The sequence below is a fragment of the Elephas maximus genome, chromosome 13 (genome assembly GCF_024166365.1).
Source record: "Elephas maximus indicus isolate mEleMax1 chromosome 13, mEleMax1 primary haplotype, whole genome shotgun sequence".
In the NCBI taxonomy this organism is placed as follows: Eukaryota; Metazoa; Chordata; class Mammalia; order Proboscidea; family Elephantidae; genus Elephas; species Elephas maximus.
In genome coordinates this window covers 99,722,073-99,746,575 of record NC_064831.1, presented here as the reverse complement: position 1 = coordinate 99,746,575, position 24,503 = coordinate 99,722,073, and the positions used below count along the sequence as shown (strand labels likewise).

At 37.2% G+C, this 24,503-nt stretch overlaps 1 protein-coding gene and 1 non-coding gene across 6 annotated transcripts in view; both read right to left on the bottom strand.

Moving 5' to 3' along the window:
• The window catches only part of LOC126087670 (uncharacterized), a 332,855-nt gene that overhangs the window by 149,493 nt on the left and 158,859 nt on the right, over nt 1–24,503 (bottom strand). The window lies entirely within an intron of this gene.
• Nucleotides 17,205–17,273, bottom strand: LOC126057409 (small nucleolar RNA SNORD64). Its single transcript, XR_007512499.1, has one exon. It is a non-coding gene; the product is annotated as a small nucleolar RNA SNORD64 (small nucleolar RNA).

Genomic DNA, 24,503 nt, shown 5'->3' with positions numbered 1-24,503 from the left:
AGGTTATCCTTTGGTTAACAGGCAAAAAAGGATAAGGGAGACTGCTGCAGGAATTCGGCAGCCTTCTTGACAGCACATCCCATGCGGTACCTTTCCAGGAGGCCCGTGGAAAATTAAACAAAATCGAGAAGCACACTACCTCTTATTTCATAGTAAACACACTGGAATTCACTATTTGGCAGAATGATATCCTTGGTTTCAATCAGAAACTATCCCCTCTCATTCTAACACACTTCCATAGCTATGACTTTGTTTCAGTATCAGCATATTGCATTTGGACTCCTTTGTTTTACATTTCCAAAAGTGACTTTATCTCACAGATTATGTCTTTTATTCTTTGTTTCTTCTCTTTTACCTAGTTTACTCCAAAAGTCACCAAACGTAATTCAATAAAACTTTATGCTATGCCAGGCAATGATTACCAGTGCATGCTAGAAAGTATCTGAAAAATTCAGATTGTATGAGAAGTGGATTTCTGAAAATCAGTTTAGTAATTTCTCTCCATGGGGTAGATGTAGGTTACGATGTGAGCACTGAGAAGGACTTTCAACATAAACATGCCTAACGAGGCTCCTCAAGTGTAGCCCTGAACTACTACATCTTCTTTATCTATCTAGTACGCCATGCTATTCTTAAGTCACCTTAGCATTTTCACATCAAGAATGGAGCCTGCACCCCCAGAATGTGACAGAAGTGATGAGGCAGGACTTCTGAGAGCAGGTCAAGAAAAGCCATTCAGCTTTCACCAGGTTCGCTTTGAACACTCTTCCTCTGAGAACCCTGCTTTGTGTTGATGCTATATTGGAAAGTCTGCGCTTAGGCCAACATTCAAGTCACCCCAAACCAGGTGCCAGACATGTGAGTGAAGTCTCTAGGTGACTTGAGCCATGTCAATGCTCCCAGGGGATTCCTGACCCACGGAATCAATGGACGTAACAAAGCAATTGTTTTATGCCACCAAGTTTCAGAGTAATTTGTTATATAGCATTATATAACCAGATTTCAATGCCTATGAGTTTTCACTGAAGTCATCAAGATTCAGAGCAGGATAACTTATATACAATCCTTCCCCTACCCCTCCATCAAATGAGCACTCAATTGATTGTAAAATCTTATTACCAAAGCGTATTTCTGGGACCAGAAATGGTAGTGAAGAATTCTTGAACGAGGAGTACTGCAACAGGTCACTCACTGGCGATGCTATTCTCGCAGTTAAAAACAAAGATGGCAGAAGTGTCTCTTCCTGGAACTATTATCTCCTGACCAATAAAAGAGGAAACACTGTAAGGTGAGGTACACACACATCATTCTTATGGTACAGGTGAGGGCGGCAGGAAAAAAGATTCATATTGAACTTTGTCAAACACTTCTCTTAACCTATAGGAACAATTGCAGATTAATCAATCCATAGCTGGGTCAAGTCTACAACCTTAGCTTTTCAATATCAACTTCTTTTTACTGGTTTCCATAAATTTTCCTCTTCAACATAACCAAAAAGAGTATTTGCAACAACACAAAAAGTTGCTCTATTTCCTACTTTCTTATTCTTGGACACTGAAGTAGTCATTTACCTTACGACATTACTTATGTTTTAATGTTTGATAACAAAGAAATAGTAAATACAAATAAGTAAACAGATGGAAGACAGAAATAATCCCCAGCATTCTGCATATTAGTCTTCATATTTACTTTTGTAGAATCTTTAAGTCACGCTAATTCTTTCTCATGACTGAAAACTCTAAAGCGCCTGAGAACAATGTCTGCACCAGTATTATTTTTCCTGAGACTAGACAAAGTCACACCTCAGAATAGCACTTCTTGGTCCAAAATATTCTTACCTGTGGTTTGCAGTTAGGACTTATGAATTACGGGACTTTGTAAGAGGGGTGCTGTTGAAAATGTCAGCTCTCCTCAGCTTCTTTACAAATAATATTTTGCTCATCGTGATTCTCTGAGAAACATGATAAACAACATAGCAAAGGTGAGTTATGACTGAGGGACCAGAACATATAAATTTAGATAACTTCAGGTTGGTCAGGTATAGTAAATGGATATAATTAGGTAGACTTAACAAATATAACTGTTCACAGAGTTAACCCTATTTCCTTGCAATCTTTTAAGCACTTTTAGGACAAATGCTGAGAATATGGAAATTTTTCCCTAGAAATTTTGAATTATCTATAAAAATGCAAACACCTGAAATCCTTCAGACAGATTCAACCACTGTAGCAGAAGTAAACAAACCATTCCCCATTTACTCACAAATTAAGGGTAACTTCCAACCTTTTTTTTCCAACCTATCCCAAAAGACCCACCTCCAACAACTTGACCTAGTCAATACCCACAAATATGGCATTGTCACTATGAAAACTCACCCTCTTTAAATGTTTCTGTGAAAGATACTTTAAATAAACATTTTCTTCATCCATCTGTTAAAACAAATATAATCTTCTGGCTTATTGGCACCTACCTCAAATCTCATTTTCTCTTTTCTTCTTTCCTTGGGTAATCCAATACTGTTTCACTGTGAAAGACTGCTGCACTAGTCTCTAATCACATTCTCTTCTTGAGATCATTCAAAAACCAATGATAATGGCCACTGAGAATACAAAGTTGAATACAACAGCCCAACACTCCCAAGATGATGATAAGCAGGAATAAAGACAGGCATAAATAGGTTGTTTTATTACAGATAACTTTCTATTCATACATAATCACTTATTTAAGATTTTTGTCATATAGCACATACACTGACGAAATGTTTCATTTTTTAAATTCAAATATGTATATTTCAAAGAGGGTGTTAAAATAATCACTATTTTCATAACACTGAAGAGTAAGCATTATTTAACTTCATAATGATATTAGGCTAATCCCATTCCCCAGGAACAATTACCATTAACGTTTCAGTTAGACTATCTAGACACCTACCCATGCAAAAGGGGACTAGGTGATGGTTGTTCAAGGTGACATAATGTTCTATACTATTTTATGGCATTTTAAATACAAAAATACAACAAATATCCTTCCATTTCAGAATATCATTTCGGTATATGGATTATAGTCACGTGTTGAACGAACTATAAGCATTACCAGATTTCTTTTATTGATTAATGACAGGTATTTCAGATGTTCAGTTATTTGTTACTTTCATCTAAATTTTTTTCTTAAAAATTCTGAGAACTGGAATAGATAAAATCCCAGCAAAAAATCATACCATTTCAAAAGTAATGGGCGTGCTCAATTTTGATTGTCATTGCCAGATATTCTTAACATATTTTGCCCAACACTGACTAGTGCCTTTAAATTGTTCTAACTTATTTACGCACAGAGGTATAAGATGCTTTTTGATATTTTTTAACATTCATTTGTGATCATCACACAACATATACCCAAAAACCAAACCCACTGCCCTTGAGTCGATTCCGACTCATCGCGACCCTATAGGACAGAACAGAACTGCCCAAAATAGTTTCCAAGGAGCGCCTGGCGGATTCGAACTGCCAACATCTTGGTTAGCAGCCGTAGCACTTAACCACTACGCCACCAGGGTTTCCATACGACATATATCCACAGTAAATTTTTAAAAAACTATCAGGAAAACAAAACACTAGCAACCACAGAAGTCATTCTCATATTGATGTATACACATGAGAAGAGATTAGAAAACAAATGGATATAAAAAAGGCAGTCTTTTTTGACTCTAAAAGCAGGCTTCTAGAAATGTGTCTAAGCTTAGAAATAAAATACCACAATCTTCAAAGAGAAAAAAATGTAAATCAATAATTTAACAAGTAAAAATAAGGTAATACTCTTGAAACAGCAGTTATCAGATCTGTAATAATTTTGTGTACATATGTATTTACGATATCCATTACAGAATGCATTTCATAAGTGCGTTCATATAGTATAGAAAAATAACAATAATTTTACCATCTGAATGTGTTTTCACTGTGTGTAAATCTCATTTAAAATGACAGTTCCATTCTTACGTCTTCCTCTTTCTTCCAAAAGATAAAAATACATACGAGGGGTTTCTTTGTTACAAGTTATAAGTACACAAGGCTCCCAAAGACCAATGGCTACCGCCTAAACTTTTACTCTACATGAGACTTAAAGTCTGAAGACACACAGTAAAATCTGTTTATCCCTTCTCCATTAACACTCACTGAAAAGACACACAGCAAAGTTACATAGCCTTAAGTAGGCCAATTAGTAATTATCTATTTTACTGCCAAATCATTTACATAAGCTGATTAACTATGGTATCTTACGATGAAATATTTACAAATTTATACCCTGTGAGACTCCATTCATCTAGAATAACTAGATTTTTTTAATGGCATTATTTGTTATTTACAAAATTGTCTTGAACGTTGTCATGCAGTCCAATTACGTACAAAACGGTATAGTTGAAAGAGGAAAGACACAATCGCCTTTATGTATAAAACATTTCCTATAATGATTATAAAAATATATATTTATAGAATGCCCTATGAATAACTCCATGCAAGTTGAAAATGATGGTTTAGTTGCACCAGTTTGGATTTTTTTCTAATGTTTACAATACAAACACTAGACAATGCTTAAAATCTAAACTGTTTCAATGCAAACACAAATGGTGACAACAGAGAAGACTTCGCTTCTGCTTCCATTAACAATCCAATAAACAAATATCGAAATATTTATACCTCAAAATCCCACAACTTTATCAATTCCATTGGTAAAACATTTGTAGAAAATAATGAAACCATGTAATTTTACAATGGATTATTTACAAAATTATACTTAGTGAGACTCTATACATCTAGAAAAGACTAGATGTTATAAGTTAAAAACTTATGCCTGCCTATTAAAGTTTATTTTGAATATTGTCATGCAACCAAGGGAGCACATACAAAAGACTGTATAGTCGCAAGAGGTAGTATAAAATCTCTTTAATAAAGTCATTTCTATCATAAATGTTATCACCAAAAAAATATCAAATTGAGAAACTAGATAACATCCTGAAAGACCAAATGAATTTACATTGTCTTCATGCATTTCATTTTTTTTTTTTTTTTGGTGGTGGGGGAGGGAGTATTACTATTTACACAATGGGAAACTTTTCTTCAACATGAGAACAGGCCTTGTATTTGAGAATTTCCGTTGTTATTTTGTCCTCCTAACGACCAAATTAACAGATGATAAATCTTGTATAGCTCTAAGAGCCTGTTCATGGATGATCAATACAGCCAAGTCCATTGCAATAGACAATAGAAATATAAATTTACAACAAGAAATTTATAAAATTATACTTTGTGAGACTCTCAATACATCTAGAAATACTAGATGTTTAAATTTCAAATATTTTATTTTCCCATTATTTACAAAGTTTTCTTGGATATTGCCATGAATATGAACACTGAAATACAGACTCTGTAAGATGCTCTTTACAAGTCTCTTAAAGAGGCAGAGAAATGTTTATATAAAACGAACAACAAAAGCTTAATTATAGCTTAAAGTTTTTCTTCTAAATGACTATGTATGGTTTAAAAAAAAAACTTTTTAATCATCATTCTATCCCCCTTTCTGACACCAAGAATACAAATAACAAAAATATATCTCAAAGAGACTTTTGTTAACTCAACTTCCCAGTAAATCCCAGCAATACAATGCAGACTACAAAGGCGAACTATGGATCACTAAAAAAAAAAAAAAAATTTATTCTCTGTCATTATCTGTCAAAAATATCTACAAATATTACAAACATATCTGTCTTAACAATAAACCCCAAAGAGCCACCCATATAGAATTCTTATAATCATCTGCAAAAGTTATACATTTCCACGATATTGTTTTAACAATGGGAGGCATATAAAACATATGCATGCTTGCAATCTCTACACCAATAAAAAATATAAAGAATGTTGTATATTATATACTTGAGATCACAAAACAATATCCTCGTCCATAGCACTTCTGACAAACCAATAAACCCCAAGAAGGCAGCTACAGATTATAGTGATTTTTAAAAAGTTTCTCATATTAAAAAAAAAAACATTTATGTATATCAGCAGTGTCTATACACTCAGAAAGCTGTTTTAAAGAAGTATCTTTATATATACAAAAGTCAAAATATCCCACTCAACACTTCAGAGGTTTGTTCTATTCACTGGTCTATTTCATTTCTACAAGCCAAAAAAAAAAGCTTTGTTCTACAACTTCAGGCAAAATATATTTACAAAACAGGACAATAATTTCTGCACTACATGGTATAAACAAAAACATCTGACTACTACACACAACTGTCTAATATCCACCCCTTTATACACAAAGTCATAAAATAAAAACATGCAGGGTTAACGAGAACACTTGTATTGGTAATAGTTTGCTGTGTGTGTATTTCTCGAAGAGGTAGTTTAGGTTCTATACGAGGTGCTTGTCTCACACACACAGTCCAATGCCCCCGCTCCTTCCCATCCAACAGCTTAATGAACACAGAGGCAAGTCAATAATTAGAATGGAATACAAAAACTATACATACATACATTATCCCAAAGTGTGTTACTGCGTATCAGAGAGATCCTAAAAATTCTATTTCCAACATGAGTTATTAAAATATTTCTTCAAAACAAAAATTATAAAAAAAAATTTCTGCCACCGGGTAATCAAACCAGCTCTATCACACCAACCGTTAAAATTATCTGAAAACAATTTTTTATTCATAAATCTACGCCTCTATGCCTGAGTATTAGATTTCAATGAAAAAACAATAATAAAACTATTACATATCTAATTTTATCTGAATATCCTAATGTCCAATGAATAATTTATACATTTTATCATTTAATTAGCAGTTTACATTTCACTGAAGCAATGAAATAATAATCTTCAAGCATTTAAACAGCAAACTGATAAGGCTACACACATCCAGAAAAGCATTTAATATGATTTTAAAATTTAGAGCTGTTTTTTAAACTAATAGATTAATTTTTCCAAGGAAAGTCAGCATTTCATAGCAAGAAAAACCAATGTTCTTGGTTTTTCTCTTCCCAAATCCAAGGATTACCCAATGAAATGTAAATGCTTGAAAGGCAAGATGAAGTTCAACTTAAGCTGAGGGTGAATAGTCATTATTATTTTGTCCATACTTCTGTGGCTGGGTGAAGAGGCTAGCTGAATTCTTCTCTTTCTGTCTATACATTCCTCTAGGGCTGGTTTATGTCTACTTGATACTGTCCAGTGTAGCCCAAATAGTTCCAGTTTTATGCACTGAAAATACTTTTCAGTTGAGAAGATGCTCTTTAGGCACTTGTCAGTTGTGAAGTTGGGGCATTCTGGGGAGGAATCTGGAGTGATAGGTCCTGTCATGATGCTGTTGGACCAGGTGATGAATACAGAGTAGATGACCTAGAGACTGGCTCTACAGCAGGACTCAGACCACAGGCCCCTTAGAGCAGCAGGAGGTTTAGACTTCCACAGCTGTCCACAAGTTAAGTCCTCGGGATGTTCCAGAAGAATTTAAAAACTGTAACTACCAATCTACCATAACTCATCCTTCTGTACAAATTTCTGGAGATTCTCAGGGGACAGTGGATGAGAATGAAAGGATGTCACAAAAGTTACGAATTAAAATGTTCAACAACTAAAAGTGGATGATTTCTAGTTATTACTGTGGCAAATTATGTTCTTCTCTGATCATTCCTTATTTCTAAAACTCTTGAAACATGCCAACTGAAGGCTTTTGAAGACAATGTGGTGACGTTCATCATCTATTCCCTTCAGACTGCTCTGGCCGATACGTGAATTAGAGAATCTGAGATGAGAATCGCCGGGATAGTTGGGAGGGTGTAAATACAGTTAAAGAAGTCAAAGTCCTCAGCTAGAGCTCCAGACAGACAGCCATCTAATGGAATTTGAACAGTGCCTGTCATACAACAATCTTGATCCATCTTTCTAGACTCCATTTGTGTCCACTGAGAGCTACTCCCTTACCTCCTAGCTATCGTGACCTTTTACATCTCCACAAAATTGAAAATGTATCACAACTGGATTTACAAAGACATTTATGAATGGTTAATGTGTCTGAGATGTTATACTATACACGTTTGCTTGCCATGATTTTCTTGTGATTTATCTGTTTGTGTTCATCTACATTTTTAAAACTCTTCAGTACATATTTTTACACTGAATTTCAGAAGATATTTATGTACATTACAAAAACCAACACCATAAAATATAAACAATATATTGTTGTTACGTGCCACTGAGACAGTTCCAACTCACAGCGACCCTATGTACAAGAGAATATAGCAGTGCCCAGTCCTGTATCATCCTCACAATCATTATGCTTGAGCCCACTGCTGTGGTCCTTTTGTCAATCCACCTCGTTGAGGGTCTTCCTCTTTTTCGCTGACCCTCAACTCTGCCAAGCATGGTGTCCTTCTCCACGGCCTGGTCCTTCTTGATAACATGTCCAAAGTATGTAAGACAAAGTCTCACCATCCTCACTTCTAATAAGCATTCTGGCTGTACTTCTTCCAAGACAGATTTGTTCATTCTTTTGGCAGTCTATGGTATATTCAACATTCTTCACCAACACCATAATTCAAAAGCATCATTTCTTCTTCAGTCTTCCTTATTCACTGTCCAGCTTTCATATGCATATGAGGCGACTGAAAACACCATGGCTTGGGTCCACTGTACCTTAGTCCTTAAAGTGACATCTTTCCTTTTCAATACTTTCAAGAGGTCTTTTGGAGTATATTTTCCCAATGCAATGCGTCATTTGATTTCTTGACTGCTGCTTCCATGGGCGTTGACTGTGGATCCAATAAATGAAATGCTTTACAACTTCAATATTTGTATACTGATACATTGACTGACAATATATTAGAAGCTAAAAATATGATACATGCTGTCTTAGTTATCTAGTGCTTCTACAATAGAAATATCACTAGTGGATGGCTTTAACAAACAGTTTACTCTCTCACAGTTTAGGAGGCTAGCAGTCTGAATTTTCAGGGTGCCAGTTCCCAGGGAAGGCATTCTCTCTCACTTGGTTCTGGGGATAGATCCTGGTCATCAATCTTCCCATGGTCTACGAGCTTCTTAGCACAGGGACTTCAGGTCCAGAGGACAGGCTCCACTCTTGGTGCTTCTTTCTTGGTAGTATGAGGTCCCTATCTTCTGCTTGCTTCTCTCTCCTTTTATCTCTTGTAAGACAAAAGGTGATGCAGGCCACACCCCAGGAAAACTCCCCTTGTACTGGATCAGGGCTGTGACTTGAGTAAGGGTGTTGCATCCCACCCTAATCCCCTTTAACACAACCTAATCTTGTCTCATTAACCATAGCAGAGATTAGGATTTACAACACATAGGAAAATTACATCAGATCACAAAACGGAGGAAAACCACACAATACTGGAAATCATGGCATACCTAAGTTGACATACATTTTGGGGGGACACAATTCAATCCATAATACATGCATTTTAACATTTTTATGTAGTAAAGTGCTGTTATACATTAAAAATTAAGTCCTCTCCTCAGGAAAAGCAATACCATCTATTTATAAATGATTTCACAACAGAAAGTTCCAGTAAACACATTGTTTTGTTTTTTGTTATTGCTGTTATGTAGAAGATTTATTCTGTAATGAGCTAGGCTGAACCTGGTAGAGGCATTCTATAAAAGAAAATAACCTCAATGGCTACCCTTCTCTATTTCTCATAAAGCCCTATCCTGAAATATGGTGCTCTCTTGGAAATACATATTTTTTTTTAATCTTGTCTCATTAACCACAGCAGAAATCAGGATTTACAACACATAGGAAAATTACATCAGATCACAAAATGGAGGAAAACCACACAATACTGGAAATCATGGCATACCTAAGTTGACATACATTTTGGGGGACACAATTCAATCCATAATACAGGCATTTTAACATTTTTATGTAGTAAAGTGCTGTTATACATTAAAAATTAAGTCCTCTCCTCAGGAAAAGCAATACCATCTATTTATAAATGATTTCACAACAGAAAGTTCCAGTAAACACATTGTTTTGTTTTTTGTTATTGCTGTTATGTAGAAGATTTATTCTGCAATGAGCTGGGCTGAACCTGGTAGAGGCATTCTATAAAAGAAAATAACCTCAATGGCTACCCTTCTCTATTTCTCATAAAGCCCTATCCTGAAATATGGTGCTCTCTTGGAAATACATATTTTTTTTTAATCTTGTCTCATTAACCACAGCAGAAATCAGGATTTACAACACATAGGAAAATTACATCAGATCACAAAATGGAGGAAAACCACACAATACTGGAAATCATGGCATACCTAAGTTGACATACATTTTGGGGGACACAATTCAATCCATAATACAGGCATTTTAACATTTTTATGTAGTAAAGTGCTGTTATACATTAAAAATTAAGTCCTCTCCTCAGGAAAAGCAATACCATCTATTTATAAATGATTTCACAACAGACAAGTTCCAGTAAACACATTGCTTTGTTTTTTGTTATTGCTGTTATGTAGAAGATTTATTCTGCAATGAGCTGGGCTGAACCTGGTAGAGGCATTCTATAAAAGAAAATAACCTCAATGGCCACCCTTCTCTATTTCTCATAAAGCCCTATCCTGAAATATGGTGCTTGCTTGGAAATATCTAATTGATGATATTTAACATAACCTAATCTTGTCTCATTAACCACAGCAGAGATTAGGATTTACAACACATAGGAAAATTACATCAGATCACAAAATGGAGGAAAACCACACAATACTGGAAATCATGGCATACCCAAGTTGACATACATTTTAATCTTGTCTCATTAACCACAGCAGAGATTAGGATTTACAACACATAGGAAAATTACATCAGATCACAAAATGGAGGAAAACCACACAATACTGGAAATCATGGCATACCCAAGTTGACATACATTTTGGGGGGACACAATTCAATCCATAATACATGCATTTTAACATTTTTATGTAGTAAAGTGCTCTGCTGTACATTAACAATTAAGTCCTCTCCTCAGGAAAAGAAATACCATCTATTTATAAATGATTTCACAACAGACAAGTTCCAGTAAACACATTGTTTTGTTTTTTGTTATTGCTGTTATGTAGAAGATTTATTCTGCAATGAGCTGGGCGGAACCTGGTACAGGCATTCTATAAAAGAAAATAACCTCAATGGCCACCCTTCTCTATTTCTCATAAAGCCCTATCCTGAAATACGGTGCTCTCCTGGAAATATCTAATTGATGAAATAGGAGAGCTGAGTTCAAGGAAATACAATTTCCCCAATCCCCTGCTCCCAGCAATGTGGCACAATAAAATGTCCTTGTTCTTGTCCCAAACCCTCCCAAAGAAGGTGTGAGCACCAAACTTTGCCTCTACTTGCACCTTTTGTTCTTTCATGAATTGATTCTACGAATATACCAATATTATGTGATATTGGTATATGTGACAATATGCAATGATATACGAATAGAACAAATACTGACTATCCATCAAGTACCTACTAGGTGCCAATTATGATACTAGGCCTTGGAGTCTGAGCAGCAACAAGGACACCAAGGCTCTGGTGAATCGTCAATATATCTTTTTTCACATAAAGGAAGAATTTCTGAAAAAGCTACCCTGTAGCTTCTTCGAACCATTTTTCAAAATCTAGCAGTGTAATCACCTTAAGCAAACAAGAAGCACTATTCAATAAATCGAGGCTTTTATGAAAGTTTCATATTTATGACCCCCAGAAACAATTTCTCAGGGATAGGGTATTTCTTTCGTTGACTCAACATCGGTTCAGCCAAGTTCACTAGAGAGGATTATATATGATATACATGATATACATTATGTAATAGATACTGACCGTAAACCGTACAGTATCCAAAATTTGCTATCACACTGCAAAAATAAGAAACTCGATTTCATTATACTAAACTTATTCTCAGACAAACCCTAACCCACATTTTTTTTAACCCTCTGTGATCTCTTCTTATTCCAATCGGTCCAATCCAAAGTAAAGAAGTCTTCTTGTTGGAAGTCTCATTCCCTTCTTCAGCTGCTCTAGCACAGGCAGGAACTGTCACTAGACCAGGATATATGTTCTTCAGCACTTCCCAACTTAGAGGAATCGTACCTAAAGTGACTAACTTTACAAAGTTGCTAAGAAAAAGTGGATGACAATTCATTATAACACTAGCCACATAGAGTAACACAGTTAGAAACAGAACTAATTTTCCAGAGCTAAACACATCCAACAGAGCATGTATAACAAAGCTGTACTATACAGTAAAACCTGCAAAAGCTGAAACCTGTGTAAGGCAGAAACCTGTCAGAGAAGGAAACTCAAATATTTTCCACTAACAGATAAGGTTATAAAAGCGGTAAGGCTGCATGCTATCAAAGATGGAAACCTTGCAAGACCTGAAAATACAAGGCAGGCCTGTTGAGTTCCAGCTCTCATAGGTTTTACTGTATATGTTAAAACTTCCCAAGGAATTGGATACTTCCCATACCCAATACCAAGAAATCCATTAGTAGTGCCATTTTACAGACCACTAAAAACGATCAACAAGTAGATGATTAAAATGAATTTAGATCATATGCCTCCTTAAAAAGTAACGCAACTTACATGGAATTCAAAACGTAACTTTAAACACAAACCAGATAAACCTTCCTAAGATGGTAAGTATCAGGCAATTATCACCATGTCTAGGAAATCTGCCAATTGAGAACACATATACTCTTAAATGGCTTTCCCAAACAAACACCTACTGTTCTCCAGAAATTTTTATTTACTGGTCTTTTTTTTTTCCCCAAAGTGACCTTCTATAGTAAATATTAGAGTAAAAAACAAAAAACAAACAAAAAATACACTCATTGCCATTGAGTTGATTACGACTCATAGCGACCCTAAAGGACAGAGTAGAACTGCCCCTTGGAGTTTCCAAGGAGCACCTGGTGGACTTGAACTGCCAACTTTTTGGTTAGCAGCTGTAGCTCTTAACTACTACGCCACCCGGGTTTCCAAATTAGTGTAGTTAATCCATTATCAAAAAACAGAACATTTTCATACATTATCAAAAAAATGTTTTAGAAAAATAGCGAATGTTAGAAGAAGGCCCGGAAACTGGAACCCTTACCCACTGATGGTGGAAATGCACAATGATACAACTATTGTGGAAAACAATGTGTAGGTTCCTCAAAAAACTCAAAATAGAACTACCATATGATTCAGCAACCTCACTCCTAGGTATATACCCAAGAGACTTAAGGACAACAATACGAACAGAAACCTGCACGTTGATGTTCATTGCAGCACTATTTGCTATAGCCAAAAGGTGCAACAACCGAAATGTCCATCAACGGACGAATAGAAAAGCAAAAGTGGTACGTACATACAATGGAATTCTACTGAACCAGAAAGAGAAACGAAGTCCTAGTACATGCTACAACATGAATAACCTTGAAGATATTATGAGTGAAATCAGTCAACCACAAAAGGACATATACAGTCTGACCTCACTAACAAAATGACAAGAAGAGACAAATACATAGAGACCAAAGTTTATTAGTGGTTACCAGGGTAAGAAGAAGGGGGAGAAAGGGAGCTACTGTTTGGGAAGCAGTGTGTTCCTATTCATGGTGATGGGAAATTCAGCATCAATCAAGGTTATACACCTGATTAATGTAATTGACATCACTAAGCTATAAACCTGAAAAATGTTGAACTGGCAAATATTGTGCTATACATATTCTTAACAAAAATGAGCAGGAACAGCTGTTTAATCTCTTTATGCACAACCAAACAACTCATGGGATTTGTTTTCTTAGTTTGGAGGTTTAGGGTCATGGTTTTGAGGGACATCCCAATTAGCTTAGTATACTATTTCTCAGTGCTTCTGTTCTACCGCCTAGTTTGTTGAGTAGTGACTGGAGTCCCAAAAGCTAACAAGCAGCCACCCAAGGTGCAACAATTGGTCTCCATTTACCTGAAGCAACAAACACAGGAAGAAGAAGGGTCAGAAACTGAAGGAAAATCAAGTCCATATCTGTGTGTCTCCATGAACAACTGCCTTCTCTGCCATGAGATAAAAAAAAAAAAACTAGCGCCCAACTACCATTGCTGATGTTTTGATCAAAGATTCTATAAATAAAAATGGGGAAAAATGTAGAAAGTTTCAAATTCTCAATGGAATCCAGACTTTCTGGAGCCACTGATGTAGAATGAGCCCCCTCAAACTACTGACCTAGATAATCTTTCAGCTTTAAACCTTAAACCAAAACTCAGTCTTCACTGAACCAAAAAATACCTTATTTTATTCAGAAATGTACATTTGTTTTGAGAATTGTGCTCTTTTAAAGAATTATGTATGTGACATCAAACTAACATCAACTTGATTCGTTGGATAGGAAGCTTAGGAGGCAATGAGTGTAGGATAATAGTGGTACAATAATGTGGAAAAGGATAGCAAGACTGGCAGCACAACTTGAATGCAAACAATGTCACTGAACTGTACATGTAGGAATTGTTGAAATGGTGTATCTTTCTGTGTATACTTTCACCATATATATTTAAAAAAAGAGTTTCTTTCCTCAAATGAAGTACATACTTTAAATGTATATTGGCAATCTCTTCTTCACAAATGATATATAAATTGATATTCCCAAAGAAATTATGTGCATGTTTCTTCCCTATTTAACCCTAATGGCTGCTATTAGTCATTCTTAGTTTATATAATATTGCAATAAAAATATAAATATACTATTTTTCATTTAGATTTTTAATATTACAAAAGATAAATTCCTTTCAAAATTCGCTGCTCATTTTCACATTTATAAACATGCTATAAGCTATTTCATTATGTTCTCCAAATCTGTATATAAGTCATAAAATAGCACTTTTCTGAAAACGAATGTATCCTCCTAAATATAATCTAGTTGCTCTCTAAGTGGAGCACCTGGGCCAGCAGCATCTGGGAGCTTGTTCAAAAGCAAGTTCTCAGAATTAAGCCTAAGGAGTTAGAACCTGAGGGTAGGACAATTCCTCTAGGTGATTCTGGTGCTCACTAACGTTTGAGAGCCACTGATTTAACCAAAGCTGCCTAGAAGTGTGCAATCATTTACCCATCCCAGCAAAGGCAGCAGTAACAGCCATTTGAGTAGTCTACTTTGATAATTACAATAATCTCAACCAAAGACATAATCTTGTCTACAAAATCACCTCAAACAAATATGGAATAAGTGGCTGAGACTCAAACCGAGGAAACACGCAAATTTGACATGTACATGGCAATTATGACTTCTAACCTCCCCTCATTGTTCTAATATTCAAACCTACTGTTAGTGAGATTTTTCTTGTTGCTAACAATTGGAATAATTTACACTCCTCACTCCACACGTGAGCAATGCAAGGTCATGCTCCAATCACCTTAAACTGGTTGCTTTCCTTCTTTCCTTCTTTTCATCCTCCATCTATTGCTAACTCATTCCTTCCATTACTCTTCAAACTACTCTCCTCATAAATTAGCTTGACTGGATCTCAGATTCTTTTAGCAAGAATGAAAACTAAAGTCAGGTCCATAACTGACTTATCATCAAGCCAACCAAACAAAGACTTAATCTCCTTCCAGGGATTTCTGTTCACAGGACATTTTCTTTAGACCACATGTAAAAATGAATTTGGGTTAATAAAATGGGGCTGTGTCAGCAACTACCACTGTTTCTCTTCACCCATAAATGACTGACCACTCCAGGTTTCATCAAACATCCAAGGTCAAATAATCCCACATTAAGGCTACACCTCAATGCCTGTGGTTGGAGCCCTGCTGGCACAGTGGTTAAGAGATCAGCTAATAACCAAAAGGTCGGCAGTTCAAATCCACCAGCCACTCCATGGAAACCCTATGGGGCAGTTCTACCCTGTCCTATAGGGTCACTGGGAGTCAGAATCCACTGGAAGGCAATGGGTAATGCCTGTGGTTATGATTCCATTTGGGAATGGGTTGTCTTTGTTATGTTAATGAGGCAGGATAAGTGTAGGGTGGGTCTGCAGTCAATCCATTTTGAGTTTTAAGAGATTAAACAAACAAGCGATAGGGGGACTATAAATCCAAGCCACACAGAGATCTCCAAGGAACCAGCAAACAAGCTGAAGGAACAACAACCTCGCCCCAGAGCTGAGAGAAAGAAAGCCTTCCCCTGCGGCCGGTGCCCTGAATTTGGATTTCTAGCCTCCTAAACTATGAGACTCTATGGGGCAGTTCTACTCTGTCCTATAGGGTCGCTATGAGTTGGAATCGACTCGATGGCACCGGGTACTGGGTTTTTAAACTGTGAGAAAATAAATTTGTTTGTTAAGGCATCCATTTGTACTATTTCTATCACAGCAGCGCTAGATAACTAAGACAGGTGGATATGTTAGTGTATTAAAATGTGCAATGAACCTTTTTAATATGAGTTTTCCTAAGCTACTTCTCCTTCATAACAGCTACTATAAGCAAAGCACAACCACCTAATAGAATGCCAATAAAAGATAACTTAGATAATACAGTTACCACCTACTACTCACACAAACACAGAGAAATATTCAAGAATGTGAGATTATAACGTGATTTCAGTTACCAATGTCATCACTGAAGAAATGTATGGCATTAAGTGAATCATTTCATCTCTTTCGGGCTCAGCATCAACAACTGTAAAAAAGCCAATTTCATGCATTTAAATAAATCACAAAGAGTCAAAACTTCTAACTTGCCATCCATGTCTTTTCATGATACAGAAAACCAAATAAAAATTAATAATTTACTAATGTCTCATCTTAGATCAAAGAAATGTCTCCACCAACAAACTGGCTACTTCTTATTCACGTGGTAAACGCCTCACAGAGGTTGGGGACTTGCCCTTAGGAAAGTTTGGTAAGAGGCTGAAACTGAGTGATGCTAGAGTCCTTAGTCTCTTAAAGTTTTCACTTGAAATGCACAGTGTAAAAGAAGACAAAGGTGAGATATACCAATGCTACAAACACAGAAAATAGCCTACACAAGGAAAATGTACTGGGAGATCTAGAGCCAACCTGAAAGACATGCAACTTCTTCATTCCCCCTAGGAATTTTTCAACAGAAAAACCCTTATAAAATTCACAACTCATTAACTATCAGAAAATTTGTATCCTGAGTCTGTGGATTGACACTTAGGCTGGAATTCAGAGAAATCATATTGAGCTTCACTTCATCATGCTCATAGTCAGCATATCTCATCATAAGTCCAGCCAAGGTCTTTACCAATAACTGGTACAGCTCTGAAAACGACTCTTACCTGCACACAGTACATCTCCACTCATGGCAAGTCCCCGAACAATGTATGTGCAACAGCCCATTCAAACTGCACAGAATTGAGGGCAAAATATGAAAAAATAAATTGGCCACAATAACTCTGAGATTTTGAATTTCAGAACTAAATATGCAATAGCTTATAATCCATTTCCATAAGCAAACCATCTAAAAAATCAAAACTAAATACTGAAAATGTCCCCACAAACAGGCCAATAATGTGCTATTTTCCCTATAAATCTATTTCTGGACCAAGATTATACAGAAAACATCCACCTACGCATTTACAAAGTCTGAAAAAATAGCATGGAAGAATAAATAAGAATGGCCAAATAAGATGAGGAAAGCCTAGCTTGGAATGAAGCACCAAGTCTAACAACAAGCCTGCTGACGCACAGAATCCTGGAAGGTTCTGAATGAGGTCTAAGCTAAAGATCTAACATCACTGACATAAAAGACAGAAATGGTGATGTCATCTAACTTCTAACATGGAAACAGTAGAAGCCACGTGGCTTTTCCTGATAAAGCTCTCCCAGTAGACATGAAATTACTGACATTGGGAACTACATCTTTTCAAATCTATTTTGGCTTACGCGGTAAAAAGTAGCCATAAGGGACTCTGTAAATAGCTATACAAATTAAATTACATCCATAAGATAGGCACAGACAACTCCCTACCCTTCTAGGTAAATCTATCAACTTCATCAGTTTGAAAAAAAAAAAAAAAAGACTCACATCCAAAAATCCAGGTAAACCAAGAGTTACTTAGTATGGGCCTCAGTTACTTTTTAATATTAATTGCCCAGAAAAGGAAATTAATCCAGTCCAGTATTCTCCTACTATTTCTATTCCACGTTCCCACTGCCTTTAAGTCAATTCCTACTCACAGCGACCTAACAGGGCAGAGTAGAACTGTGACACAGGGTTTCCAAGGCTATGCTCTTTATGGAAATAGACAGCCGCATCTTTCTCCAGCAGAGCTGCTGGTTGGTTTGAACCACCAACCTTCCTGTTAGCAGCCAAGCTCTTACCCACTGTGCCACCAGGTACTCCTATTTTCAACATTAGAAGGTCTTAAACCACAAGCAAAGCAGCATTATGTGAGAAACTGGATTTCAGTGCCCAACCATGATGATGTTAAAATTGGAAGGAACTGTTAGAACTATATCCTTGGAACTGAAACTCGAATCTTGTTCTTCTATTAGGTTTTACACGTTTCGTTAACCAAGAATGGCCTTCTCACTCCTGTGACCTCAGACGACACTTACGGATTTCCACTTTTTGATCACTAATGACTAAAACTGGAAGTCCCAGTTCTAGTCAAGATTGCAGCTTAGGTAGATGCACCATGACAACCCCATACCACAAAGGTTCCAGAAACTAAGTAAAACAGACACAAATAATGACCTTGGACCTCAGAACGTCAAATGTGGAGTTGAAGAAAGAGATTTAGCACCGATTGGAAGGACAGACAGAACAAGACCAGCAGGAAAACAGATCTGTGGACTGACCCTGCCCTGCCAGCCAGCACAGCGCAGTGCAGTGCAGCATGGCCATTTTAGGACAGCAACCTGGAGTGACCCAGGAAAGCGGCCTCAAGGAGAACAAAGCTGGTGGCACAGATTCTGTGTAAACAACCCTGGAAAAAACAATGAGGTGGACAAGATGCCACACCTCTGAGAGGGCGATACGTGGAAGGGGGTACAGCTTTGAAGTCAGGGAACCACAGGGAAGTGCTAATAAAGCAAGTGAGGCAGGACTGAATTATCCGAGCATAAGGGTAGGAAAGAGCCTTGGTGGCACAGTGGTCAAGGACTTGGCAGCTAACCAAAAGGTCGGCAGTTTGAATCCACCAGCTGCTCCTTGGAAACCTTACGGGGCAGTTCTGCTCTGTCATGTAGGGCCGCTATGAGTCAGCATCAACTCTACAGCAATGGGTAAGTGCAGGAGACCAAAGAAACAGGATGTACACATTTGCAAAGGAGCAACGGGAAAGTACAGGAGGGTGAGCAGGAGCTCCAGTCCCTCTGGCAAGTGCAGAGAAGGAACGGAGCTAGGAATCAGTGCAGACTTCTTGTCGGTGGCATCTGTCCACTTACATGGGAGATGCCTAGGAAAAAGTCAACCCACGGAGTAATAATTAAAAGCCATCCCAATCCCAGAACCAGCCTGTTCAAACGACCCTCCCCTCCTGTCCACGTAAGCTCCACTTCAATTCCTTCCTCTCCCAAAGGCACATGCTGTCGGTGTTAATGCACACAAGTGCCAATCCACCTGTATCTCCTCCCTGACACACAGGCTATCTATGTAAACCCTAGAAGATTTCACTTCTACCCTCCTCCCATCAGGGACATGCTGGCCTGTGCTTCCCATACCCCCACAGGCCTCTCCTCACCAAGCCCTCTGGCTCTTCCTCTGCTGCTTGGACCTCCTTTGCCCTGCCTATAGACCCCTCCCTGGCTACACTACCCTCTGTGCCCCTTTAGCCCCTCCCCAGCCAAGTGACCCTTCCCCAGCCAAGTAGGACTTCCTGGCCAAGGGGACTCCACATACCGCCCTGCCAATGCCTCCCAGCAATCTGAGGACTAACTTGCCCTATTGACCCCCTTTGTGGCTAAGGGGAACTCCAACCCTTACTCACCAGATCCTCCCCCCACCAACTCCCCACCCTCTATCCACTCCCCAGCTGAGTGAGACTGAGCACCCCCAGCCTTCAGCCTCTCCCCTACATATCAAGACCCGGCGCCCTGCCTGTAGACCCCTACCTAGCGGTATGGTAGACCTTGGAACTCCATCTTACAGACCCATCCCAAGCCAAGCTGGATTCCACATCCCTGACTGCAGCCCCTTCTTGAGATCCATCCTGTACTCCATTGGCCACAATAACCACTCTGCTTGCACCAGTCTGCAGGGACCACATTATTCCTCAAGAACTGAGAAAGGTTTCTTGCTGCCTGACACCTGGAGTCTCGTATCAAGGAGGGGATCTGTTCTCGCACCACCACTCGATCCAGTAAGAAAAATCATAAGCACCTAATAACAAAGAACACCCATGTATGTGGAACGCACCATACCCACCAGTAAAATGAAAGCACCCCCAGCCAACCGAATGCACCAAAACCACAGACCAATGACACAAACAACAATTAAAACAAGACATAGCAAAGGAACCAATCCAAAGAAAAAGGGAAGAAGCTAAGATCCTGAAAAATCTAAAACAAAAGCAAAACAAAGGAAAAAAAGAAAATCACACTATATATATATGTGCATGTGTATAAATAAATAAAACCTTAATGCCTTGAAGACAGCAGTCAATTACAAATTATATTTAGAAACAAGAAAAGATGGATCAAGAAAGGGAACAAAATAAAGAGACAGAAATGGTCGACGAGGAAGAACAGATTACAAAACTACAGGACACAGAATTAAAAAAGAAGTATTAAGATCCCTCAAGGAGATCAAGTAAACTATGGAAAAAAGACTAAAAGAATTCAGGAAAACAATGCAAGAACAACAAAAAAAAAAATTAAATTACCAAACAAAATCCTTACAAAAACATGAACTAGAAATTCAGAAGCTTAATAACAATAACAGAAATTAAAAAAAAAACTCAACAGAAGGACACAGAAGTAGAATTCAATCAATGGAGCGTAAAATTTGTGAAATAGAGAACAAAAACCTTTTATACCATTCAGTATAAAAACAAAAAAGAAGAAAAATAAAGAAAATGGCTTATATGGGACACCAACGATAGGAATAATACATGAATATTAGGAACCCCAGAAGAGAAAAAGAAAACACAGAAAAAATCTTTGAAGAATTAATTGCAGAAAACTTTTCAAACTTCATGAAAGATGAAAAGATTTTTATCCAAGAAACTCAACAAAATGCACAGAGGATATACCCCAAGAGAAAGCCACCAAAACACATCATAATCAAACGTTCCGGATTCAAACACAGATCAGGAATTTTGAGAGTACCACATGAAACGCTAAGTTTCACATACATAGTGGCTCTAGTACAATTAAACACTGACTTCTAATCAGTAACTATGCAGGCAAGACGACAATGGGATGACACATACAAAGCCCTGAAAGAATCAAGAATTATATGTACAACAAAATTATTCAAAAATGTAGGAGAATGTAGGAAGTTCTCAGATACGCAGGAAGTAAGGGAATTTATAACCACCAGACCATCCCTGAAAGAAATACTAAATGGAGTCCTTCAAATAGAAAACCAAAATAATGAGACAGACAAGGCATGGGCCTGGCTGAGGTAGATAAACTCTGGCTCAATACTCCTAATTGAAGCCTACACACAAGCTTAACCACCCCCTCTCCTATGGGTTGCTGGAATGTATTCCCTTCTGAGTAAATAACCTTTTCTTACATTTTGTCTGCAGCAGGTAAATGGCAACTTCCTCAGGGTTCTTCTTCAGGTTCCACACCAAGAGTGGGTCCTGTTCGACATCCCAGCAGCCCTCGCGATGGAATCCATCTTTGCTCCAACAGCCTTTGGTGGGCAGGGAGGGGAGGGCCCATCTTGATTTCCAGTTGTATGCACATCTGATTTTCACATTCCCTCCCCTTCTCTTGGAAATCTCCACCCATTCCACGAATATAGATAATGCCTTCCCCCCCACCAGCCCTAAAACCTTTATAATCCCTGGGAGGTCCTTTGTTTAGGGAGAGACTGGAGGCCAGCATAGGCAGAAGCCCTCTCCATCTCTCCCCTGTGAGCCTCTACCTTTTTCTCTGCCACTAATAAAAATAAACCTTTGTTCAAGTGGAACTTCTGAGCCTCTCCCAGTCATTCTTGGCCAGTGAAAGGCAAGGACCTAGGCAGAACTTAGTTTTGAACTGGGAAATCTTAACCTGCAACAATAACAGACAACAACCTAAGGAAAAGACACATAACAGCATCACCCTGATACCAAGCCAGGTAAAGATACCACACAGTAAAATGAAGTTAAAAAAAAAAAGATTACACAGAATCTGAAACACAGAGCTGTAATCTACAACATCAAAAAAGGTGGCATGATCAGTGTAGTTATAAAATTTCCATATGAGGAAGAAGTTATTACAGCTATTTGAAGATACAATAGACTCTTTTAAATGTAAGATTTTAAATAGAAACTATATGATAACTGCATGGAAAATAATTAATCTACCCACCAAAATATTAAAGAAAAAAGGACTTAATAAAAACAAAATCAACAATTAATGAAGGAAAAATAATCTACATACACAAACTCAGCACAGAAAGAACAAATAAACCATTAACACAACACAACCCAAACAATTGATAAACACACGAAACGTAAATGGATTAAATGCATCAGCGTACAGGCAGACTGACAGAATAGATTAAAAAAACAGAACCCATCAATATAGTGCCTATAACAGACACACCTTAGGCATAAAGACATACCATATTTTTATGCAAATAACACACCTTCCAGTTTGTTTTCCAACCTCGCCCTCCCAACAAGGAATTTTCCTAAGTATGCTATGCTGATTTTTACAGCAACATATAAAAAAACTGGCATAATGGTGCTTATGAAAATACTTCATGGGGGAGGACCCAACTGGCAAACAAACTCAGAAGGCGGGTGTCATCTATATAAAAATACAGTAAACAGGTCAAAATTCAAAGAATGGAAAGAAATATACCAATTAAATATTAACCGAAAGAGAGACATGGCAAAATTAGTATCAGACAAAATAGACTTTAAGTCAAAATCTATTTTAAGACATAAAGAAGAACCTTATATAATGGATAAAAAAGACAATTCAACACCAAGATATAACAATTATAAATATTTATACACTCAGTGCTGGAACTCCCAAAGTTTATAGAGCAAACATGAACAAAATTAAAGCAAGAAATTGATTCACAATAACAGACTTCAAAACACCAGTACTGACAATGAATAGAACAGTTAGAAAGAAAATAAGTAATGTATATTCCCTGAATGACACTATTAACCAATTTGACCTAAGAAACATATACAGAACATACCACTCAACGGCAATAGAATTTTTTCTTTAATATACAGGGAACATTCTCCAAAACAGATTGTATCTCATGTAACTAAAAGCAAATCTCAATACATTTAAATAAACTGAAAACATACAAAGTGTCTTCTCTGATCATAACAGTATGAAGCAAAGTATCAGTAATAGGAAGAATAAGTAAAAATATAAATTAATACGTGGAAACTAAATACCACACTACTAACAATCTACTGGGTCACAGAATAAATCAAAGGTGAAATTAAATATACTTAGAGTCAAATAAAAACAAAAACACAACATACCAAAACCTATGAGATGCAGCAAAAGCAGCACTCAGAGGGAATTCATAGCAATACATGCCTACATTAAAAAATAAAAAAAGAGGATTGGACTGGACAATGGGTTGGAGAGGGATGCTGGTGAGGAGTGACCTTCTTGGATCAGGTGGACACTTGAGACTATTTTGGCATCGGGGAGATGAGAGGGTGGAGGGGGTTAGAAGCTGGCGAAAATGTCACGAAAAGAGAGAGTGGAGGGAGAGAGCAGGCTGTCTCATTAGGGGGAGAGTAATTGGGAGTGTGTAGCAAGGTGTACATGGTTTCTGTGTGACAGACTGGCTTGATTTGTAAACTTTCACTTAAAGCACAATAAAAATTATTTAAAAAAAATAAAAAAAGATACAAAATCAGTAACGTAACACGACAACAAATAGAAAATGAAGATCAAAGAAGACCAAACCTACCAGCAGAAAGGAAATAATAAAGGTCAGAACAGAAAAAAAACAGAATGAACAAGAACAAAAGTTGGGTTTTTGAAAGGATCCGTAAAACTGACAAAACACTGGCTACACTGATGAAGGAAAAAAAAATTTGAAAAGATGCAGATAACCAAAATAAGAAATGAAATTGGAGACAAAAATGAACAGATTTAACTGAGATTAAAAAGACATTAACAGAATACTATGAAAAATTGTACTATACCATATTTGAAAACCTAGAATGGAGAAACTCCTGGAAACACATAATCTACCTACCTAAACTAACACAAATAAAGATAGAAAATCTAAACAGAGCTATAACAAAAGAAAAGATTGTAGATGTCATCAAAAAATCGCCAACAACAACAAAAAAAGCCCAGGACCAGATGA